Source organism: Bos grunniens, chromosome 10 (assembly GCF_055505025.1).
Source record: "Bos grunniens cultivar Pamir isolate PY7600 chromosome 10, Bosgru_T2T1.0, whole genome shotgun sequence".
Lineage (NCBI taxonomy): Eukaryota > Metazoa > Chordata > Mammalia > Artiodactyla > Bovidae > Bos > Bos grunniens.
The window spans coordinates 42,901,639-42,925,246 of NC_141174.1; the positions used below are offsets into that span (position 1 = coordinate 42,901,639).

Sequence of the window (23,608 nt, forward strand, 5' to 3'; positions counted from 1 at the left end):
GTAAAGTAATGCTCAAAATTCTCCACGCCAGGCTACGACAGTACATAAACTCTGAACTTCCAGATGTTCAAGCTGGATTTAGAAAAGGCAGAGGAACCAGAAATCAAATTGCCACCATCCACTGGATCATTGAAAAAGCAAGAGAGTTCCAGAAAAACGTCTATTACTGCTTTATTGACTATGCCAAAGCCTTTGACTGTGTGGACCACAATAAACTGTGGAAAATTCTGAAAAAGATGGGAATACCAGACCACCTTACCTGCCTCTTGAGAAATCTGTATGCAGGTCAGGAAGCAACAGTTAGAACTGGACATGGAACAACAGACTGGTTCCAAATAGGGAAAGGAATACATCAAGGCTGTTAATTGTCACCCTGCTTATTTAACTTCTATGCAGAGTACATCATGAGAAACACTGGGCTGGATGAAGTACAAGCTGGAATCAACATTTCCAGGAGAAATATCAATAACCTCAGATATGCAGATGACACCACCCTTATGGCAGAAAGTGAAGATGAATTAAAAAGCCTCCTGATGGAAAAACACCAATACAGTATACTAACGCATATATATGGAATTTAGAAAGATGGTAACGATAACCCTGTATACGAGACAGCAAAAGAGACACAGGTGTATAGAACAGTCTTATGGACTCTGTGGGAGAGGGAGATGGTGGGAAGATTTGGGAGAATGGCATTGAAACATGTGAAATGTCATGTATGAAACGAGATGCCAGTCCAGGTTCAATGCACGATGCTGGATGCTTGGGGCTGGTGCACTGGGACGACCCAGAGGGATGGTATGGGGAGGGAGGAGGGAGGAGGGTTCAGGATGGGGAACACATGTATACCTGTGGTGGATTCATTTTGATATTTGGCAAAACTAATACAATTATGTAAGGTTTAAAAATAAAATTAATTATAAAAATAAAAAATAAAAAAAATAAAAAGCCTCCTGATGAAAGTGAAAGAGGAGAATGAAAAAGTTGGCTTAAAGCTCAACATTCAGAAAATGAAGATCACGGCATCTGGTCCCATCAGTTCATGGCAGGTAGATGGGGAAACAATGATAGGCTTTATTTTGGGGGGCTCCAAAATCACTGCCTATGGTGACTGCAGCCCTGATATGGAAAGATGGTCTCTCCTTGGAAAAAAGTTATGACCAACCTCGAGAGCATATTTAAGAAGCAGAGACATTACTTTGCCAACAAAGGTCCATCTTGTCAAAGCTATGGTTTTTCCATAGTCATATATGGATGTGAGAGTTGGACTATAAAGAAAGCTGAGTGCCAAAGAATTGATGCTTTTGAACTGTGGTGTTGGAGAAGACTCTTGAGAGTCTCTTTGACTGGAAGGAGATCAAACCAGTCAATCCTAAAGGAAATCAGTCCTGAATATTCATTGGAAGAACTGATGTTGAAGCTGAAACTCCAATACTTTGCCCACCTGATGTGAAAAACTGATTCATTTGAAAAGACCCTGATGCTGGGAAAGAATGAAAGCAGGAGGAGAAGGGGACGACAGAGGATGAGGTGGTTGAATGGCTTCACTGACTCAATGGACAAGAGTTTGAGTAAACTCTGGGAGTTGGTGATGGCCAGGCAGTTTTGGCGTGTTGCAGGCCTTGGAGTCACAAAGAGTGAAACACAAGTGAGCTACTGAACTGAACAGCCTGCTTTATGATCCAACTCTCACATCTATATATGACTACTGGAAAAACCTATAGCTTGGACTATACAGACCTTTCTAGGTGATGTCTCTGCTTTTTAATACACTGTCTAGGTTTGTCATAGCTTCCCTTCCAAGGAGCAAGCACCTTTTAATTTAATGGCTGCTGCTGCTGCTGCTGCTAAGTCGCTTCAGTCGTGTCTGACTCTGTGCGACCCCAGAGACGGCAGCCCACCAGGCTCCCCCATCCCTGTGATTCTCCAGGCAAGAACACTGGAGTGGGTTGCCATTTCCATCAACAGTGATCTCAGAGTCCAAGAAAATGGGATCTGTCACTGTCTCCACTTTTCCCTCTTCTATTTGCCATGAATTAATGGGACTGGATGCCTTGATGTTAGTTTTGTGAATGTTGAGTTTTGTTTGTTTCCAATCTTAAGATATTCCTTTAATGTATTTGAGATTAAATGCTACTTCATTAAAAATTTTATTAAACATAGAGACTCTCTCAATATTAGTCAGAATAAATTGAAGAACATAAGAATTACTTTTGAATCTCTTTAGGTCAAGTAAACAATCTATTTATAAAAACTTTATAAGCATGTGGAAAAGTGTTGGTCAGTCATGTCCAACTCTTTGTGACCCCATGGACTGTAGCCCACCACACTCCTCTGTCCATGGGGTTTCCCAGTCAAGAATACTGGAGTGGGTTTCCATTTCCTTCTCCAGTAGGCATGTGGAGTACAAGAGAAAACTTTGAATATTGCATTTACCAAAACAAAATAGTAAAACTAAATTTAGTGACTGTATTTCAAAATTTTAAATGTCAACCAAACTCATTTAAAAAGCAATTATATGCACCCATGGCTGATTCATGTTGACGGATGGCAAAAACCACCACAATATTGTAAGTAAGTATCCTCCAATTAAAATAAATTAATTTTTAAAAAAGCAATCAGCTTAAGTGTATAACCTTCAATTGATTCTTCAAAATAAAACCATGGTGTTGTATTCTGCTTCTTAGGTAGAATAGTTTCTTTTAACAAAAAAAGTGCACATAGCAGTATAATGTCTGAAATATTAATTTTGGTAACTTACTTTATGTCACTCTGTTTCTGATATGTAAAATGAGCTTTCTTCTCAGCTCCTTACTTGGAAAGTGTATTTCATGGCTTAAAATTTTTATTTATTTATTTGTTTTAATTGTAGGTTTATTACTTTATAATATTATGATGGTTTTTGCCATACATCAATATGAATTGGCCATAGTAAAATATGGAGTGCTTCACGAATTTGTCTGTCATCCTTGTGCTGGGGCCACACTAATCTTTGTTTCATTCCAGTGTTAATATGTGTGCTGCCAGAGTACTGAATGTTTTTTTAAGCCAGCTTCTTTGCTCTTCTCTTTTACCTTCATCAAGAGGCTCTTTAGTTCCTCTTCACTTTTTTCCATTAGAGTAGTATCATCTGCATATCAGAGGCTGTTGATATTTTCCAGACAATCTTGATTCCAGCTTGTGATTCATCCAACCTGGCATTTTGCATGATGTACTCTGAATATAAGTTAAACAGGGTGACAATATATAGCCTAGTCTTGGGCATGTGCTGTACATGCTGAGTCGCCTCCGTCACATCTGACTCTATGTGACCCTATAGACTGTAGCCTGCCAGGCTCCTGTGTCCATGGCATTCTCCAGGCAATACTGGAGTGGATTGCCATGGCCTCCTCCAAGGAATCGTCTTACTACTCCCCTAATTTGAACCAGTCAGTTGTTCCATATAAAATTCTAACTGTTGCTTCTTGACCGGTATACAAGTTTCTCAAGAGACAGGTAAGGTGGTCTGGTATTCCCATCTCTTTCAGAATTTTCCACAGGGTGAAAATTGGTTTGTTGTGAGCCACACAGTCAAAGGCTTTAACATAGTCAATTAAGCAGAGGTAGATGTTTTTCTGGAATTTCCTAGCTCTCTCTATGGTTCAGGGTATGTTGGCAATTTGATCTCTGGTTCCTCCGCCTTTTCTAAATCCAGCTTGTACACCTGGAATTTCTTGGTTCATGTACTACTGAAGCCTGGCTTGAAGGATTTTGAGTATAATCTTACTAGTATGTGAAAGGAGCTCAACTGTACAGTAGTTTGAACATTATTTGACATTGCCCTTCTTTGGAATTGGAAAGAAAACTGCCTTTTTCCAGTTCTGTGGCTACTGCTGAGCTTTCCAAATTTGCTGACATACCAAGTGCAGCACTTTAACAGCATCATCTTTTAGGATTTGAAATAGCTGGAATTTTGTCACCTCCACTACCTTTGTTTGTAGTAATAATTTTAAGGCATAACTTGATTTCACACTTCAGGATGTCTGGCTCTAGATGAGTGACCACACCAACGTGGTTTTCCGGGTCATTAAGACCTTTTTTTTGGTACAATTCTTCTGTGTATTCTTGCCACCTCTTATTAGTCTCTTTTGGTTCTGTTAGATCCTTATGGCTTCTGTCCTTTATCATGCCTATCCTTGAGTGAAATGTTCCCTTGGTATCAGCTATTTGTACATTTTATTTGTAATTGGAGATTAATTGCAAGTAGGCCACATCATTTTCAATTTGGGGTTGCAAAAGAACCGCATTCTGTGGGTTGTCTTTACATTTTATTTAAGATTTCTTTTGTTGTACAAAAGCTTTTGAGCTTATTAGGTCCCATTTGATTATTTTTGTTATCTTCATTACTCTAGGAAATAGACCACAAAAGATATTGCTACAGTTTATGTCACATAGCCTTTTGCCTATGTTTTCCTTTAAGAGTTTTATGGTATCCATTCCTACATTTAGATGGTTAATCCATTTTGAGCTTACTTTTGTGTATGGTGCTAAGAATGTTCTAAAGTTGTTTTTTTACTTATAGCTGTTCAGTTTTCCAAGCATTTATTGAAGAGACTTTCTTTTCTCTATTTATATTCATGCCTCCTTTATCTTAGATTAATTGACTATAAGTGTATGGATGTATTTCTGGGCTTTCTTTCCTGTTCCATTGATCTGTATTTCTATTTTGTGCCAGTATTATATTGTTTTGATGGCTGTACCTTTGTAGTATTGTCTGAAGTCAAGGATCCTGATTCCTCCAGCTCCATTTTTGTTTCTCAATATTGCTTTGGCTATTTGGGGTCTTTGTGTTTCCATACAAATTTTAACATTTTTTTGTTCCAGTTTTGTGAAAATTGCCACTGGTAATTGGTAGGGATTGTATTGAATCTGTAGATTGCCTTGGGTAGTATAGTCATTTTGACAATATAAACCATTCCAATCCAAGAAGATATTTTAGTCTTTCCATCTTTCTGTGTCACCTTTCATTTCCTTTATTGGCATCTTAGAGCTTTTGGAGTACAGGTCTTTTGTGTCATTGGAAGTGAAAAATGAAAGTTGCTCAGTTGTGTCTGACTCTTTGTGACCCCATGGACTATACAGTCCATGGAATTCTCCAGGCCAGAATACTGGAGTGGGTAGCCTATCCCTTCTCCAGGGGATCTTCCCAACCGAGGAATCAAACCGGGGTCTCCAGCATTGCAGGCAGATTCTTTTCTAGCTGAGCTACTGGGGAAGCCCCTTTGTGTCCTTAGGTAGGTTGATTTCCTAAGTATTTTATTTGTTTTGATGTGATAGTGAGTGGGATTGTTTCTTTAATTTCTCTTTCTGATCTTTCATTTTTAGCATATAAAATGCAATGGATTTATGTGTATTAATTTTGTATCCTACAACTTTATTGAATTCATTGAGCTCTAGTACTTTTCTGGTAGCATCTTTAGGATTTTCTATGTATGGTATCATATCATTTGCAAACAGTGACAGTTTTACTTCTTCTGTTCCAATTTGGATTCTTTTTCTTCTCTGATTGCTGTAGCTATGACTTTCAAACTGTGTTGAATAAGTTGTGAGCATGGACATCCTTGTCTTTTTCCTAATCTTAGAGGAAATGCTTTCAGCTTTTCACATTGAATATAATGTTAGCTGAAGATTTTTCATATACGGGCTTTATTATGTTGAGATATGTTCCCTCCATGCCTACTTTCTGGAGAGTTTTTGTCATAAATGGGTGCTGAGTTTTGTTAAAAACATTTTCTGTATCTATTGAAATGATCATATTCTTTTTATTCTTCAATTTATTGATGTGGTATATCACACTGACTGGGGCTTCCCTGCTGAGTCCCATGGTAAAGAATCTGCCTGCAATGTGGGAGACCTGAGTTTGATCCCTGGGTCAGGAAGATCCCCTGGAGAAGGGAATGGCAACCCACTTCAGCATTCTTGCCTGGAGAATCCCATGGACAGAGGAGCTTGCTGGGCTACAATCCATGGGGAGTCACAGAGTCAGACACAACTGAGCAACTAACACTAACTATTACACTGATTGATTTGCAGATTTTGAAAAATCCTTTCATCCCTGGGATAAATCCCACTTGCCCATGGGTTTTTGTTGTCACCATTTAGTTGCTGAGTCGTGTTGACTCTTTGTGACCCTGTGGACTGTAGCCCATCCGGTGAATTCTTTACCACTGAGCCACTAGGGAAGCCCCTGATCATGGAGTATGATCCTTTGAATGTATTGTTGGATTTGGTCTGCTAATATTTTGTTGAGGCCTTCTGTGTCTATGTTCATCAGTGATACTGGCTTATAATTTTCTTTTTTGTAATATCTTTGTCTGATTTTGGTATTGGGGTGATGGTGACTTCATATAATTAGTTTGGGAATGTTCTCCCTTTGCTATTTTTTGGAAATAGTTTGAGAAGGATAGGTGTTATACTTCTCTAAATGTTTGATATTAATAGAATTTGCCTGTGAAGCCATCTGGTCCTGGACTTTTGTTTGTTGGAAGATTTTCTAATTATAGATCAATTTCAGTACTTGTGATTGGTCTGCTCATATTTTCTATTTATTCCTGGTTCAGACTTGGGTGTATTTTTCTAGGAATGTGTTCATTTCTTCCAGGTTGTCCATTTTGTTCATATACAGTTGCTTGTGGTAGGATCATAAGAGACTTATTATGATCCTTTGTATTTCTGCAATGTTAGTTGTAACTTTTTTCATTCCTAATTTTATTGATTTGAGTCCTCTCCTTTTTTTTCTCCATGAGTCTAGCTAAAGGTTTATCAATTTTGTTCTTAAAGAACCAGCTTTTAGTTTTATTGATCTTTGCTGTTGTCTTCTTTGTTTCAGTTTCATTTATTTCTGCTTTGATCTTTCTTATTTCTTTCCTTCTACTAACTTACTGGGGGCGGTGGGGGCAGTGGGGGCGGTTGTTGTTCTTTCTCCAGGTGTTTTAGGTGTCTGCTCCTTGTTAATGGAATGCTATAAAAATGTCAATGAAGTTTCTGCTCTAATGTCTCATTTAAGGCCTATGTTTCCTTATTGATGTTCTGTCTGGATGATCTGTCTTTTGATGAAAGTGGGCTTTAAAGTCCCCCACTATTATTGTGTTCCTATTGATTTTTCTTCTTATGGCTATTAGTATTTGCCTTATATATTGAGGTGTTCCTATGTTGCTGCTGCTGCTGCTAAGTCGCTTCAGTCGTGTCTGACTCTGTGCAACCCCATAGATGGAAGCCTACCAGGCTCCCCTGTCCCTGGGATTCTCAAGGCAAGAACACTGGAGTGGGTTAGGTGCATATATATTTACAGTGTTTATTTCTTCTTGGACTAATCCCATGATCATTATGTAGTGTCCTTATTTGTCTCTTGTAACAGTTTTTATTTTAAAGTCTATTTTGTCTGACATGAGTATTGCTATTCTAGCTTTTTTTTTTAATTTCCGTTTGCGTGGAATACATTTTTCCATCCCCTCACTTTCAGTCTGTATGTGTCCATGGATCTGAAGTGAGTCTCTTATAGACAGCATATATACAGGTTTTGTTGTTCTATCCATTCAGCCAGTCTTTGTCTTTTGGTTTTTGTCATGCCAATGTCACACCATTTGTCACTCCAATGAATACTCACCAGAACTATTGCAGCCAGTGTCTTTGTCCCCACAGTGAGCCACAGCCACTTCCTGCCTCTGCAGAAGGGGTATTTGACCCATTTATGTTTAAAGTAATTATTGATATGTATGTTCTTACTGCCATTTTAAAAATTGTTTTGGATTTGCTTTTGTATGCCTTTTTTCTTCCCTTCCTCTTTTGTTCTGTTCTTTTGTAATCTGATGACTAATTTTAATTTTGTGTTTGATTCCTTTTCTTTTCTTTGTATGTATCTATTGTAGATTTTCAGATTGTGATTATCATGAGGTTTTGATATAGAAGTCTATATAAACAAGATTGTTTTAAGTTCCTGGTCTTTTAATTTCAAGTGCATTTCCAGTATACTATATTTGTGCTCTTCTCAAATTGCTGATTTTGATATATTTGTGTGCTGATGATTTCCTACCTTTACTGTATGTTTTCCTTTACCATAAAGCTTTCCCATTTATAATTTTGTTGTTTCTAGTTGTAGGCATTTTTTTCCACCTAGAGAAGTTCCTTTAGTGTTTATTGTAAAGCTGATCTGATGTGGTGTTAAATTCTCTTAGCTTTTGCTTGACTGTAAAACTTTTGACCTCTCTATTGAATCTGAACAAGAGTCTTGTTGGGTAGAATATTCTTGGTTGTAGGTTCTTCCTTTTCATCACTTTAAATTTATCTTGACATTCTGTTCTGGCCTGCAGAGTTTCTGCTGAGAAATCAGTTGATAACCTTATAGGAGTTCCTTTGTAAATTATTTCTTGGTTTTCCTTTGTTTCTTTTAATGTTTTCCTTTGTCCTTAATTTTTGTCAGTTTGATTACTATGTGTCTTAGCATGTTCCACCTTGGTTATATCATGCCTGGGTGTCTCTGTGCTTCTTAAACTTTGGTGACTCTTTCCTTTCCCATGTTAGGGAAATTTTTAGCTATTATCGCTTAAAATATTTTCTCAGATTATTTCTCTCTCATTTCCCCTTCTGTGACCCCCTATAATGTGAATGTTGGTGCTTTTAATGTTGATTTCTTAGGCTGTCCTCATTTCTTTTCATTCTGTTTTCTTCTGTTCCATGGCAGTGATTTCCACCATTCTGTCTTCCAGCTCACTTATCCATTCTTCTTTCTCAGTTATTCTGGTGTTGATTCCTTCTAGTATATTTTTCATTTCAGTTATTGTTCATCTCTGTTTGTCATTTAGTTCTTCAAGGTCTTTATTAAACATTTCTTATAAATTTATTTTTGATCTGTGCCTCCATTATTTTTTGAGATCTTGGATCATCATTACTCTGAATTCTTTTCTGGGTAGATTTCCTATCTCTACTTCACTTAGCTATTCTAGGATTTTATCTTGTTCCTTCTTCAGAAACATGCCCTGTGCTGTCTTATTTTGTCTGACTTCCTGTGGTTGCAATTTCCTTTCCTCCAGGTGCAGTGTTGTAGTTATTCTTGTTTCTGCTGTCTGCTCCTTGGTGGATGAGGCTGTCTTAGGGGCTTGTGCAGGCTTCTTAGTGAGCAGGACTGGTTCTTGCCCACTGGTGAGTGGAGCTGGGTCTTATCCCTCTGGTGGGCAGGGCTGTTCTCAGAAAGACTTTAAGCACTCTGTCTGCTGATAGGTGAGGCTGTGTTCCTGCCTTGTTGGTTATTTAGCCTCAAGTGTTCCAGCACTGGAGCCTATAGGCTGTTGTGTGGGACTAAGTCTGAAAGAAAGTGGTGGCCTCAAGGTGGGTTCACACCAATGAGTACTCCCAGAACTATCACTGCCAGTGTCTTTATCCCCACAGTGAGCCACAGCCACTTCCCGCCTCTGCAGGAGACCCTCAACACTAGCAAGTAGGTCTGGCCTAATCTTTTATGAGACCATTGCTTTTTTCCCAAGGTACTGATATGAATGAGACCTTGTGTATTCCCTCCCAGAGTGGAGTTTCTGTTTCCCCAAGTTCTATGGACCTCCTGTGATCAAATCCTACTGCCCTTCAAAGCCAGATTCTTGGAGGCTCCTCCTTCCATTGCCAGACCTCCAGGCTGGGGAGAATTATCTGAGGCTCAGAGCTTTCCCTCTGTCTCATTGTGGCTTTCTCTTTGTCTTTAGGTATCAGGTATCTTTTTTGGTAGGTTTCGGCTTTTTTTTTTTTTTTTTGGTTGATTGTTGTTCAGTAGTTAGTTGTGATTTTGGTGTTTTCATAGTAAGAGATAAGCTCATGTCCTTCTGCTCCATCATTTTGTCTCTCCAAGCATCTACTCTCTTTCTTCTTGGTTGGTCCTTTGTCAGCACTTGAAAATAGATCCTTGAGCACACAGATTTCACATGTATATATTCCCCCAAAATATACACTCTGTATCCTTGGGTGCTGTGTCCTCCCAAAGCATATCTTGAGTGCTTTTATTTTTTCTACCAGTACTGTCACTATCATAATCCAAGCCTATGCCAACTCTCACCTAGATTCTTGTAATCTAACTGCTCTATTTTACATTCACTCTTGCCATCCCTCTCCAGTTTCTCCTCTCAGTAACCAAAGTGACCTCTCAAAAATGTAAACCAAATAATGTCACCTTTCTATTCAGACTCTCCAGTGGATTTTCATTGCACTTAGAATAAAATGTATTAATAGACTCCATACCTTGGCCTTTGAGGTCCTGTGGAACCAGCCTTTATTTTTCTTTCTGATGCTCCCTCTTTCCATGATGTCATAGATGATGCTTATAAAATCCCTGTCTTCATATTCCCTAAACATACTGGTTCTGCTGGGCTCCAACCCTTCACACTGCCCAGCTGTTCCTCTCCAGCATCTTCCCATCTCATTATTCAACTTTCAGCTGGAATATAACCTCAGCAACATCCTTCCTGGCTGTGTAAGCTAAAGAACAAAGTGCCTAACCCCCGCCTGCCCAAGTCCCTGTCTGTGGCATTCATCTATGCTGCTATACTATTTTGTTACCTACACAGTTATCACTATCTGAAATTTTTTTGTTGTTGCTCAGTTGCTAGGTTGTGTCCAACTCCTTGCAACCCCATGTACTGTAGCCTGCCAGGCTGCTCTGTCCATGGATTCACCATATAATTTTTTTTTTTGTCTCAACCATATATTTTTTTTTGTCTTATCCACTAGAACATATACCCCATATGTTAGTCTAAGTTCCCAAAGAAGCAAGCACCAAGGTGAGATTAGATGTGCAAGGGCTTTAAGTAAGAAAAACGCCCAAGAGGGAAAATGGGAAGGGAACACAGATTTGAGAGAGTCACCAGAACCTGATTCAAGTGTGAGCCTGATGGAAGGAGAGAGGGCAAGAAGGGAAGGTTGAAGTGAACTAGACTGCTGTACAGTCTAAGGAATGCTCAGTAAGGCCGTTGATGAGCTCTCAAGTCATAGTTCATCATCTTAAGAATACCATGTCTCCCAAGAATGGACAGTCACAGCCAGTCACAGGCAGAGAGCAGTCCATTCAAACTGTGATCTGCAACAAAGGATGCAGTAGATTTCAGAGTGCAGAATCTGTACTCTGTACTTTTCAGAGTATAGAGGTGCTTGGTCAATTATACTACCGTATTTGGAGACCTGTAAGGCACGTTTTTATGCCTGCCACACTTTATAAGAGCAAAGACTGCATGTGCTATCCATTCTCAGAGCTTTCATGATAGCTGACACACAGAAGATATTTAAGACATACTTATGGGACAAATAAATGAATAAACAAAAGAATGAAGAATCTTGCCCAAGATCACATAGGTGGAAGAGTTGAATTTGGAAACTAGTTTCTCTAGTTACAGATAACTAAGTGCTTGTTGTTGTTGTTGTTCAGTGGGCCAGTCATGTCCAACTCTTTGTAACCCCATGGACTGTAGTATGCCAGGCCTCCCTGTCCCTCACCATCTCCTAAAGTTGGCCCAAGTTCATGTCCAGTGCATGAGTGATGCCATTCAGCCATCTCATCTTCTGACACCCTCTTCTCCTTCTGCCCTCCGTCTTTCCCAGCATCAGGGACTTTTCCAATGAGTCAGCAGTTCACATCAGGTGACCAAAGTACTGGAGCTTCACCTTCAGCATCAGTCCTTCCAATGAGTATTCAGGGTTGATTTCACCTAAGACTGACCAGTTTGATCTCCTCATCAAGTCTCTCCTTGACAAGGGGCTCTCAGGAGCCTTCTCTTGCACCAAGTTCAAAGGCTGTGCTACCAGTGTATACTGGTACACTTGTTATACTGTCTCTAAGACTGTTAACTAGAATAAAAGAAAATCAATTATGTACACTTGACTGGACCTTCATGAGATATTTACATCTCTTCTGAAACATTTTGTCCAAATTTTCTATCTATGAGATTTTTTTTTGTTGGACCTGACAAAAAACAGAAAAGATTGTATCCATCATGCAAAAAAAGTGTTAACTTCCCTCCCTTATACCAAGTGTGTTAGATGTACAAAGTGGAATATTGTTTTCTTCAAGTGTAGTTACAAAGTGGAGGGGAGAAAAAAACAAAACAGAAGACAATGCTCTTCCAGAAAGATTAAGAGTGGGCATCAACCCTGTTACTCTCAGTAAATGTCATGTAGAGAAAAGCAATGCATTCATGTTACCACTGTGTGATATGATAATCAAAAAGTCTGGAATATTTCTATAAAGGAGTTGAATTTTATCACAAAGGACAAACATCTAACTTGACCATCTTACAAAAATGCTCAAAAACAGAAGACACATCTTAAAACAAGCTTCAATGCATGCAAGGCAAGAAAAATAATAGAAACCACATTAAATATTTTTAAATGTTATACTTTGAAGCTGATAGCTTGAGATCAAAGACAGTGGTAAATTGCTTATCTAAAGTATCTTCTACTCAGAAATCTGGATGGCAAAAATAAACAACTTGGCTCTAGGCCTTAATCATTTTCCCTAAAACCAAAACAGAACAGTACTAGTTGTCCAGAGAGTCCAAAGCAGTAAGCAAGGAAAAGTACACTGGTGGTGCATAAGAGAACTTGGTTCAGGGACTTGTATGATGCAAAAGAGCTGGTTTTCTAAAAATAAATCATTGTTTCAAAACCCCGGAGCCTTCATTCTATGTAGTGACTTGGAACCCAGAGAAAAGAATCTCTCTTTGATTAGCCTTGGATCTTTGTTTTGACCCAAGGATCAGAAGGGCCACAGTACTTGGAGACAGGTGAGAAGAAATGAAGTAGAGAGAGATGATTAGTCATAAAAGAAGAGGTGGAATTTGTGATGGGCAGATAACTGATTTGCATAGGTAGAAATTAGGCAAGTGGGAGATGATTTAACATGGTATGAGAGGGAGAGAGGACGGCAGTCTGAATCTGATGAAGGGTTCTAGTGGAGACAAGGGTGTGAATGCTAATTTTGCACAATGCTGTTGTCTCTAATCTTGGTTTATATGCAAATTCATTGACTTCCACCTCAGAGTTACTAAATCAGGATCTCTAGGAATGGGGGCTGCAAACTTTTTTTATTTTAGGATCAACAAGTGATTCGCATGGTCATCCAAGTCTGGCTGACTGGTTCAATTTGAATTTAAGGTCTCCAGTTAGTAGGAAATTAATGTCAGCAAATTCCACTGCCAGAATAAATACAGGTAACTGAAACCAGTAAGAATATCCTTGAGCTTACTTTTTTAATTTACTTGAAGATGTCTTTCTGAAATTTGATTTCATGATGTTGCATTCCCATCTCCTTTAAGTGTCGTAAAGAAGAGTTTAGAGTCAGACTAGGGGTACAACTAAGTATTTCAAAGGGATGATAAAACAGAAAAGAGATGACTATCAAGCCAAATAAATGAAACTGATTCACATTTTTAACAGTTTCATTGAAATATAATTGACATACAAGCAAATGCATATGTGAGTTTTGACATATGTATACAGCTATAGTGGAGAAGGAAATGGCTACCCACTCCAATATTTTTGCTTGGAGGATCTCATGGACAGAGGAACCTGGCCGGCTACAGTCCCTGGAGTCCTAAGAGTCAGACACAACAGTGACTAAACCACCACCACCACCACCACCACCACAGAACCATCGCCATAATCCAGATAATGAACGTATCTATGACCCCCCACATTTTCGTTAGGTCCCTTTGAAATCTCTTCCTTCTGACTTTCCCTATTCCTCTGTCTTGTCCACAGGCAACAACTGATCTGCTTTCTATCAATTTAGTTTTCATTTTCTAGAACTTTATGTACTTAGAATCACTGAATGATCTCTTTTGTCTGGCATCTCTTACTAAGTATAATTTTAGATTCATCTATATTCCTGTTTTATCAATAGTTATTTTCTTTCTGTTTCCTAAGCAGTATGTTATTGTATGGACATTCTAGCTTGTTTATTCACTGGGTGACATGCACTGGGTTGTTTCTGGGTTGGGGCTAGATAGGTCTCTTCATGAACATGTACTTTCATTTTTCTAGGGTGAATATCTAGAACTACAACTAGATTATATGATAAGTATAACCATCACTTTTTAAGAAACTGTCAAACTATGTTCCAAAGTGATTATACCATTTTATATTCCTGCCAGCAATGTCTGAGTTCCAGTTCCTCCACAAGCCAAATACCCCTTGATCATAACAAATTATCATTTTTATATATAGCTGGATTTCATTTGCTAAAATTTTGTTTAGGATTACTACATCTGTGCTTAGGAGGGATATTGCTCTGTAGTTTTGTTTTCTCATTTGTCTGTTTTTCGTGTCAGGATAATGCTGGTCTCATAGGATGAATCAGGAAATGTTTTCTCTATCCAATTTAATTTTCTGTAAGAGTTTGTGTAAATTTGGTATTATTTCTCCATTAAATGTTTAGTAGATTCATCCATAAAGATCATCTGTGCCTGGTATTTTCTTTGTCAGATATTTTCTAAACTATGAATTAAATTTCTTTCATAAAACTAAAGCTACTCAGGTTATTTATTTCTTCCTGAGTAAATTTTGATAGTCTGTATCTTTTGAGGAATTTGTCAACAGTGGCTTTAAAAGGCAGAAAACAGCGAAGCAGCACATTAGAAAATCTGAGATAAAATTATTTTCTATTCTTGGTCAAACAATTAAGCTTGGGCTTCCCTGGTGGCTCAGTGGTGAAGAATCCACCTGCCAGTTCAGGAGACATGGTTTTGATCCCGGATCTGGATAGTTCCCACATGCTACAGAGCAACTAACCCTGCGCACCACAACTATTAAGCCTGTGCTCTGGAGCCTGGGCGAAGCCTGCGTGCCTAGAGCCCATGCTCCGCAACTAAAGGTTAGCTCACTCTTTGTAACTACAGAATAGCCCTGGAGACCCAGAAGAATAAAAAACAAATAATAAGTAAAATTTTTACAAACAAGCTTGAGGTAGGATAAAAATATTTCAGTCATGCAAGTTCTTACACTCCAGAAGCTATTGAGGGATATGCTCTACCATAAGAGGTTAAATCAAGAGAGGAAGACAAGATAACCCAGAAATGGGGTATCCAGCATAGGAAATGCTAGAAAACTAGTTGAAGTTAGAGCAAAAGGACTCCAGGATGAAGTGAATAAACTACTCATGCTTTTGTCAGTCAGTTCATTTGCTCAGTCATGCCCGACTCTTTGCAACCCCATGGACTGCAGCACACCAGGCCTCCCTGCCCATCACCAACTCCCAGAGTTTACTAAAACTCATGTCCATTGAGTCAGTGATGCCATCCAACCATCTCATCCTCTGTCATTTTTTGACTCTGTCTTCTGTCACGAAAAATAGAATTGAAAGAATTTTTTAGTATCTATTACTATATTGGGGAAAATTAATAAGTACATACATATGTAAAATAGCCAGTGGGAATTTGCTGTATGACTCAGGGGATGCAAAGCTTGTGCTCTGTGATAACCTAGAGGGGTAGGATGTGGAAGGAGGTGGGAGGAGGGTTCAAGAGGGAGGGGACATACATATACTTAAGGCCGATTCATGTTGATGCATGGCAGAAACCATCACAATATTTTAAAGTAGTTATCTTCTAATTAAAATTTTTAAATATTAAAAAATGTATATAGATAACTAAGCAAATAAAAGAATAAAGCAGTAATGGAGAAAAACAAAATTTTATAAAATTATCATACTATATCTGCCAAATAATGAACAATATTTATATAGATATAATCCACTAGCACCACCTGTGAAGCCCAGAGCTATAATTGTTCAGTTGCTAAGTCATGTGCAAATCTATGCAACCCCATGGACTGCAGAACATCAGGGTTTCCAGTCCTTCACTGTCTCCCAGAGTTTGCTCAAACTCATGTCCATGGAGTCAATGATGCCATCCAACCATCTCATCCTCTTTTGTCCCCTTCTCCTCCTGCCCTCAATCATTCCCAGCATCAGGGTCTTTTCCAGTGAGTCAGCTCTTTGTATCAGATAGCCAAAGTATTGGAGCTTCAGCATCAGTCTGAATATCATATTCCAGTGAATATTCAGGGTTGATTTCCTTTAGGATTCACTGGTTTTATCTCCCTGCTGTCTAAGGAACTCTCAAGAGTCTTATCCAGCACCAGAGGTTGAAAGCATCAATTCTTCGGTGCTCAGCCTTCTTTATGGTCCAACTCTCATATCCATACATGACTACTGAAAAGACCATATTTTTGACTATATGGACCTTTGTTGGCAAAGTGATGTCTCTGCTTTTTACTACACTATCTGAATTTGTCATAGCTTTTATTCCAATGAGCAAGCATCTTTTAATTTCATGGCTCCAGTCACACTCTGCAATGATGTTGGAGCTGAAAAAAATAAAGTCTGTCACTGTTTCCATTTTTCCCCCATCTATTTGCCATAATGTGATGTCACCAAATACCACGATCTTAGTTTTTTTTGAATGTTGAGTTTTAAACCAGCTTTTTCACTCTTTCACCTTCATCAAGAGGCTCTTTAGTTCCTCTGCTTTCTGCCATTGGGGTAGTATCACTTGCATATCTGAGGTTGTTAATATTTCTCCCAGCAATCTTGATTTCAGCTTGTGATTCATCCAGCCTTGTATTTCACATGATATACTCTGCATATAAGTTAAATAAGGGTGACAATATACAGCCTTGATGTACTCCTTTCCCAATTTTGAACTAGTTTGTTCCATGTCTTGTTCTAACTCTTGTTTTTTGATCTGCATACAGGTTTCTCAGGAGGCAGGTAAGGAGGTTTGGTATTCCCATCTCTTTAAGAATTTTCCACACTTTGTTGTGATCCATACAGTCAAAGTCTTTAGCATAGTCAATGAAGCAGAAGTAGATGTTTTTCTGGAATTCCCTTACTTTTTCTGTGATCCAATGGATATTAGCAATTCAATCTCTGGTTCCTCTGCCTTTTCTAAATCCAGCTTGTACATATGGAAGTTCTCGGTTCACATAATGTTGAAGCACAACTTGAAGGATATTGAACATGACCTTGCTAGCATATGAAATGAATGTAATAATCTGGTAGTTTGAACATTCTTTGGCATTACCTTTCTTTGGAATTGGAATGAAAACTGACCTTTTCCAGTCCCGTGGCCATGGCTGAGTTTTCCAAATTTGCTAGCATATTGAGTGCAGCACTTTAACTATATCATCTTTTAGGATCTGAAATAGCTCAACTGGAATCCCATCACCTCCAGTAGCTTTGTTCGTAGTAATGCTTCCTAATACCCACTTGGCTTTGCATTCCAGTATGTCTGGCTCTAGGTGAGTGACCAGATCATCATGGTTATCCAGGTCATTAAGACCATTTTTGTATATAGTTCTTCTGTATATTCTTTCCACCTCTTCTTAATCTCTTCTGCTTCTGTTAGGTCCATATCATTTCTGTCCTTTACTGTGCCTATCTTTGCACAAAATGCCCACTTGGTATCTCCAGTTTTCTTGAAAAGATATTTAATCTTTCCCATTCTATTGTTTTCCTCTATTTTTTTGCATTGTTCACTTAAAGCTTTCTTATCTCTCTTTTCTCTCCTCTGGAACTCTTCACTCAGTTGGGTATCTTTCCCTTTCTCCTTTGCCTTTTGCTTCTCTTCTTTTCTCAGTTATTTGTAAGGCATTATTTTGCCTTCTTGCATTTTTTTCCTTTGGGATGGTTTTGGTCACTGCCTCCTGTACAATGTTGCAAACCTCTGTTCATAATCTGTCTCTCATATCTAATTCCTTGAATCTATTTGTCACCTCCATTGTATAATCACAAGGGATGTGATTTAGATCATACCTGAATGGTCTAGTGATTTTCCCTACTTTCTTCCATTTAAGCCTGAAATTTACAATAAGAAGCTGATAATCTGGGCCACAGTCAGTTCCAGGTCTTGTTTTTGCTGACTGTATAGAGCTTCTCCATCTTTGGCTACAAAGAATATTATCAATCTGATTTTGACCATCTGGTGATGTTCATGTGTAAAATCATCTCTTGTGTTGTTGAAAGAGAGTGTTTGCTATGACCAGTGTGTTCTTTTGGCAAAGCTCTGTTAACCTTTTCCCTGCTTCATTTTAATGGCATTAAATTTCTAATGTCAATTATTAAATGGATTGATTCACATAAAGGAATATTAAGTAGAGAAGAAACAGAAAAATTCTCATCTGACATAACTTGAAGTCAACAGATAATTTCTGTAAAAAGTATAAACACAGTATACAGAAAAATGAAGATACATTCCAGAATAGAAAACCAAAAAATAGTACTGGGCATATGTGTATAGCTTGGGACTACATTTTTCCTTTATAATCCTTATAGTACTATTTAACCTTTTAAACCGGAGAAGGCAATGGCAACCCACTCCAGTACTCTTGCCTAGAAAACCCCATGGACGGAGGAGCCTGGTAGGCTGCAGTCCGTGGGGTCACGAAGAGTTGGACACAACTGAGCAACTTCACTTTCACTTTTCACTTTCATGCACTGGAGAAGGAAATGGCAGCCCACTCCAGTGTTCTTGCCTAGAGAATCCCAGGGACAGCAGAGCCTGGTGAGCTGCAGTAGTCTATGGGGTCGCACAGAGTTGGACACGACTGAAGAGACTTAGCAGCAGCAACCTTTTAAACTATGTGCATTATTTTGATAAAAATTAAAATTTTTTCCTAGACTAAAATTATCACTAAATTCCACTACTACTATGGTGACAGGAAATTTTCTAATTAAGTTTTTTTATTGTATCAATACTTACGGATAATAATCCTCATAATGCTTATCGGACAAAGATCACAGTTTCTTAGCTTGTTACTTATGTCAGTTAGATATTGATGGGTAACAAACCATCCCAAGACTTAGTGGCTTAAAACGATTAACATTTCTCACAAGTCAATAGGTCAGTTGGATGCCTCGCCCCTTCATGTGTGTACAATTAGTGAAGGATCAAGTAGGCAGCTCTGCTGACAGAGGCGGCATTATCTCTTGTATTTGGAGTTTGCTGGTTCTTGGATAGTCTAGGATAGCTTTGGCTGGGACAATTGGATTTCTTCCATATAATCTCTTATCCTTTAGCCTATTAGCTGGACTCAGTCTCATAGCAGCCAGCAGGGTTCCAAGAGAGTGGAAAGGATGCAAGGTCTCTTGAATTCCAGGCTCATGATTGTCACAAAATTACTTATGCCTCATTTCATTTGTCAGTACAATTGTAATGCAAGTTCAAATTGAAAGGATAAAAAATAGATTTTATCTTTTGATGAGAAGAGCTGCAAAGTCACATTGCAAAGGGTATGGGTCACAGAGAATTATGACTACTTTTGCACTCAAGTCTCCTTTAACCCTCAAACACCCATTTTCCTTCCTACATGGGTTTCCCAACTCCATATACATTGTGTTAGTCCCTTCAAAATGTATAACAAGAGTACCACATATTTAATTCTCAATAAACTGGTACTTATTTCTCACAATTCTGGAGGCTGGTAAGTCCAAGATCAAGGCTCTAGCAGATCAATTATGAGGTGAGGACATGCCTTCTGGCTTGTAGACAAATCACCTTCTCATGGTTAATATATAGGTCAATAGACAAGCAGGCTGCCTTCTCTAATTTGGAATAGATTCCTGCCTGTATACAATGACTGGGAAGAAAATTAGATAAGCCTCACACTGTGTAAGACCATGACTCTAGGGTGTGTAAATCAAGCAGTTTCAAGGAATATGAGACAAATAAAAGAGAACAATAAAGGAAGGTAGGAGGGAATGAGGGGAGGAAGGAAAGAAAGAACAGAAGGAAAGCTACTCCCTCTTTCACCCTCACTATGGATAAGGTCACTCAGTCTCCTTTTGGACCAAAATTATGAATGCTATTCTGGTCTCCCCTACCAAGAGGGTCCTACCTATGTTTCTTATGTTGGAAAATTCTCTTCCCCTGCCTGGGCTCCCCTCTCTTTGGGCCATATCAAAAGGGGTCTGAACTGAAGCACAGTGAAAGACTGCCTCCCCGCTGCATTAGGGAAGGGGTGTCCAGAGGCTTTCCTTCCTTCCTTCCTCATATTCCCTTCTTGTTGCATGAGGTTCTTGGCCCAAGGCACTTTGGACAATCTCATAAAAACTAGAGATGAGACATCCAAAATTCCTTTTATTGATTATTATGAGGAGCTGAATTCCAATCTTCAGAGAAATTTGGCCTTCCTGCCCTCCACTGGCTTCCCTTCAGGACAGAGAGAACCTATTACTGTGTCTCCCAAGCTCCCCTGCCCATCTGCTTTTGTTGAAACAATCTCTCTCGCATCTGTGTTTGATCTGCAATATTGCTCATTTTCTGGTAAAATATTTTAAAGCTTAGATATTTGTTTTTTTAGTGGCTCTTCTGTGAGTTCCATTCATTCTTCCTCTAAAGGTACCATCTTTTCTGTTACTTTTAACTCATGTGGAATTTATGCTGGATTGTGCTGTCACCACCAAAGGTTCTAACAGTCTGTCTTTTCCAATTTAAATGCAGGCTGTCAGTTGCTGAATGGGTTTAAGAGTCTTATGACTAGTAACAAGACCATCCAAATCAATCCCACTCCATAAGAGTAGAATTCTCCACAGCTCTGGTCAGTCTGGAGAGTTTGCACCATCTCAGCGCCCCCACACACACCTTTTTTTTTTTTATATATTGCTCCAGACTTTTAAAGGGGCATTGCCTGTTTAGTCTAACCCTATACTTTGAGATATTTGAAAATAGTCGTAAAAAATTTGATGAAGATTAAGATGTTTTCAAAGTTTAAAATGTTCTACATGTCTCATAAATGACTTTTCATTCCTGAGTTGAAATATATTGACAGTTAAGAATCAATTGATATAATTAGGGGAAAAAGGAAGAAGAGGGGAGGTGGGCAGAAGATGAATTGTGCTGGCTGTTTGTATTGCCCATGCTGAATACATGAATAAAACAAAACATGATTAGGAAACCAAAAGAGACAGTGAAAAGTAACTTTGGCTCCAAAGCTATTGACCCTTATCTCCCCTTTCAAATGCTGGGTAAGGAAACCACAGAAAACCACATAGGTGATCCATGTCTGCATCTCTACACATTCTTTTCTTAAAGAAGAACCAGGTGTTTAAAATCATATATACATATAGCCTTCTCTCTGAATATTTCACACCACCTAGTAAACTCCCTGTAACTCCCATGCATTTTATTGGCCTCTTCGTATCATTTCCTTTGCATGTCTCTCACTAACCTTCAGGCTCTCCGTGCGGAATCTCTCAGAGTGGTGTGTCCATGTTCCCAGCTAGATGGGAAAAAAAAATTAAACTATATCAACCATAGAAGAATTTTCTGTGAAGTAAATTAAGCTTCATCTCAAAATTCTTCATTTGAATGAACTTTGCCCAAGGTTCTATACCTAATTCTGTATTCTTATTATTTTTCTTGAAAGTGCCCCTTTAAGTCATATAAGATTTAGGTCCCACAAAACCCAGATCTGTCCTAGACTCTACTTACCCCTGGATTTTCTCTTACCCATTAATTCATTTAAAATCAAAGTACAATTGAAGTGAAAGTGAAAGTGACTCAGTCATGTCTGACTCTTTGCGACACCATGGACTGTAGTCTGCCAGGTTCCTCTTTCCATGGAATCCTCCAGGCTGGAATACTGGAGTGGGTAGCTGTTCCCTTCTAAAGAAGCATCAAATTTAGTTTTTTATTTAAGTCTCTCCATCAAACAAAAAATTCATCGAAACTTATTTAAAAGGCATCTTCTTTTTCTTCCTGAGTTCTTCCCACACTTATATATGCTGTTGTATTTTCTTATCAATCAAAAAAAATCTAGCCCCAAACTAAAATCTTTTGGCTTATCCCTGTAACTTTATTGTCTTCCAAGTGGAGGCTTAAGTCAAGCTGGAGGACAGCTCTTAGTCTTTTCCAGTGACTCAGGACACTGCTAGTCTCCAAACAGAAGAATATAGGAAGGTGCCTTTTAAGATGTGTGTCTTTGTAGCTCCTGGAGGGCTGGATACTGTCTGCAATGTATCAGTTCCTTAGGACTCAAGTTTCAAAGTCTTTGGGAACAAAAATGTGGTCATGATCCTAGTGTCAGTGTTTCTGCCCAGTAGAGAAGGCCCTACATGCGTAGTTTGGGGATAACTCTTGCCAGTGTTTACTCACAAGATGAGTCTTCACATACCTGAGTGAGTGATACCAGGGCAAGGAAACAAGGATAATTGGACAGGGAGTCTTGACCCCACCCCCACCCCCACTACTAACTACCTATGAAAGTGAAAGTGAAGTCGCTCAGTCATGTCCGATGGTTTGCGACCCCGTGGACTGTAACCTACCAGGCTCCTCCGTCCATGGGATTCTCCAGGCAAGAATACTGGAGTGGGTTGCCATTTCCTTCTCCAGGGGATGTTCCCGACCCAGGGATTGAACCCGGGTCTCCCACCTTGCAGGCAGACCCTTTAACCTCTGAGCCACCAGGGAAGCCCCCTAACTACCTATATTGAGTCTGATAATCAGAGGAGTCAGAGCCTAGGGTTGAGCCTGAAGACCCTTGAATAAGGAGGAAAGTGAAAGAAGCAGATCCTCAGAGCTGTGTGTGGCTCCCTTCATCTGAGCAGCCCAAGTCTTCTCTTCACCTAGAAAAACTTGTAGAGTGCAGCTCCCACCTAATCCTCTCCATCTTAGACCTTTTATTTGGCCTATGCTTTTCACTGCCCCTGCACCCCAGTTGTTGTTTTTTTTTAAGAAACTTTGGATATAACCATGTAAAAATCAGGGTTAGGAGCACAGGCCAAGCAGTGCTTGTTTATTATATCTGGGTTTGGTCACTCATTCTGGTCTTGGGTTAACCTCATTAAGCTTCAGTATATTTTATAGATAGAACAGGGTTAGAATTAATATGGTTGTTAGAAACTAAATGAGATGTCTGTAAAGTCCTTAGCAAATAACAGGCCTTCAGTAAATATTAGCTATTGTGGTTTCTGTGATTACTTTTTTGGAAGTCTCCTAAACAAAATGTATCTTCAGGTATTTGACAGGGAAGAGTCAAGTTATATGGGCTTCCCTGGTAGCTCAGACTGTAAAGAATCCACCTGCAATGCAGGAGACCTCGGTTCTGAGTTGGGAAGATCCTCAACTCAGAGGGCATGACAACCCATTCCAATATTCTTTCCTGGAGAATCCCCGTGGACGGAGAAACCTGGCAGGCTACATACAGTTCAGGGTGTCACAAAGAGTCTGACACGACTGAGTGACTAAACACAGCACAGTCAAGTTATATACTGCCGAAGAGGATGGAAAGACATGCCCATTGACTGTACTTGCTATCCTTTTCCTAGACCACTAAGAAGCCCTGAGATGGGGGCAGGATGGGCTGGGAGGGCCAGAAACAGACAGAGAAGAAAACGCATAGAAGACAAGTGTGTTGAAAGAACAGGAATCCTCAAGGGTCAGAATGGTCTAGGGATAGAGTTTAGATTGCTGATGACCATTAGTGGAGCATCCTTAATCTATACTGAGCACCATCCTCCAATTCCACAGGAGTTTCTTCCTCCAGATGATTATGATGAATCTCAAAGTGTGGAAGGCAGCAGAGAAAACTGGAGTCCAAAGAA

The 23,608-nt window shown here is 39.1% G+C and overlaps 1 pseudogene; it reads right to left on the reverse strand.

Moving 5' to 3' along the window:
• Positions 1 to 2,932: 2,932 nt before the first annotated feature.
• Positions 2,933 to 3,032, reverse strand: LOC147364414 (U6 spliceosomal RNA; annotated as a pseudogene).
• Positions 3,033 to 23,608: the final 20,576 nt, after the last annotated feature.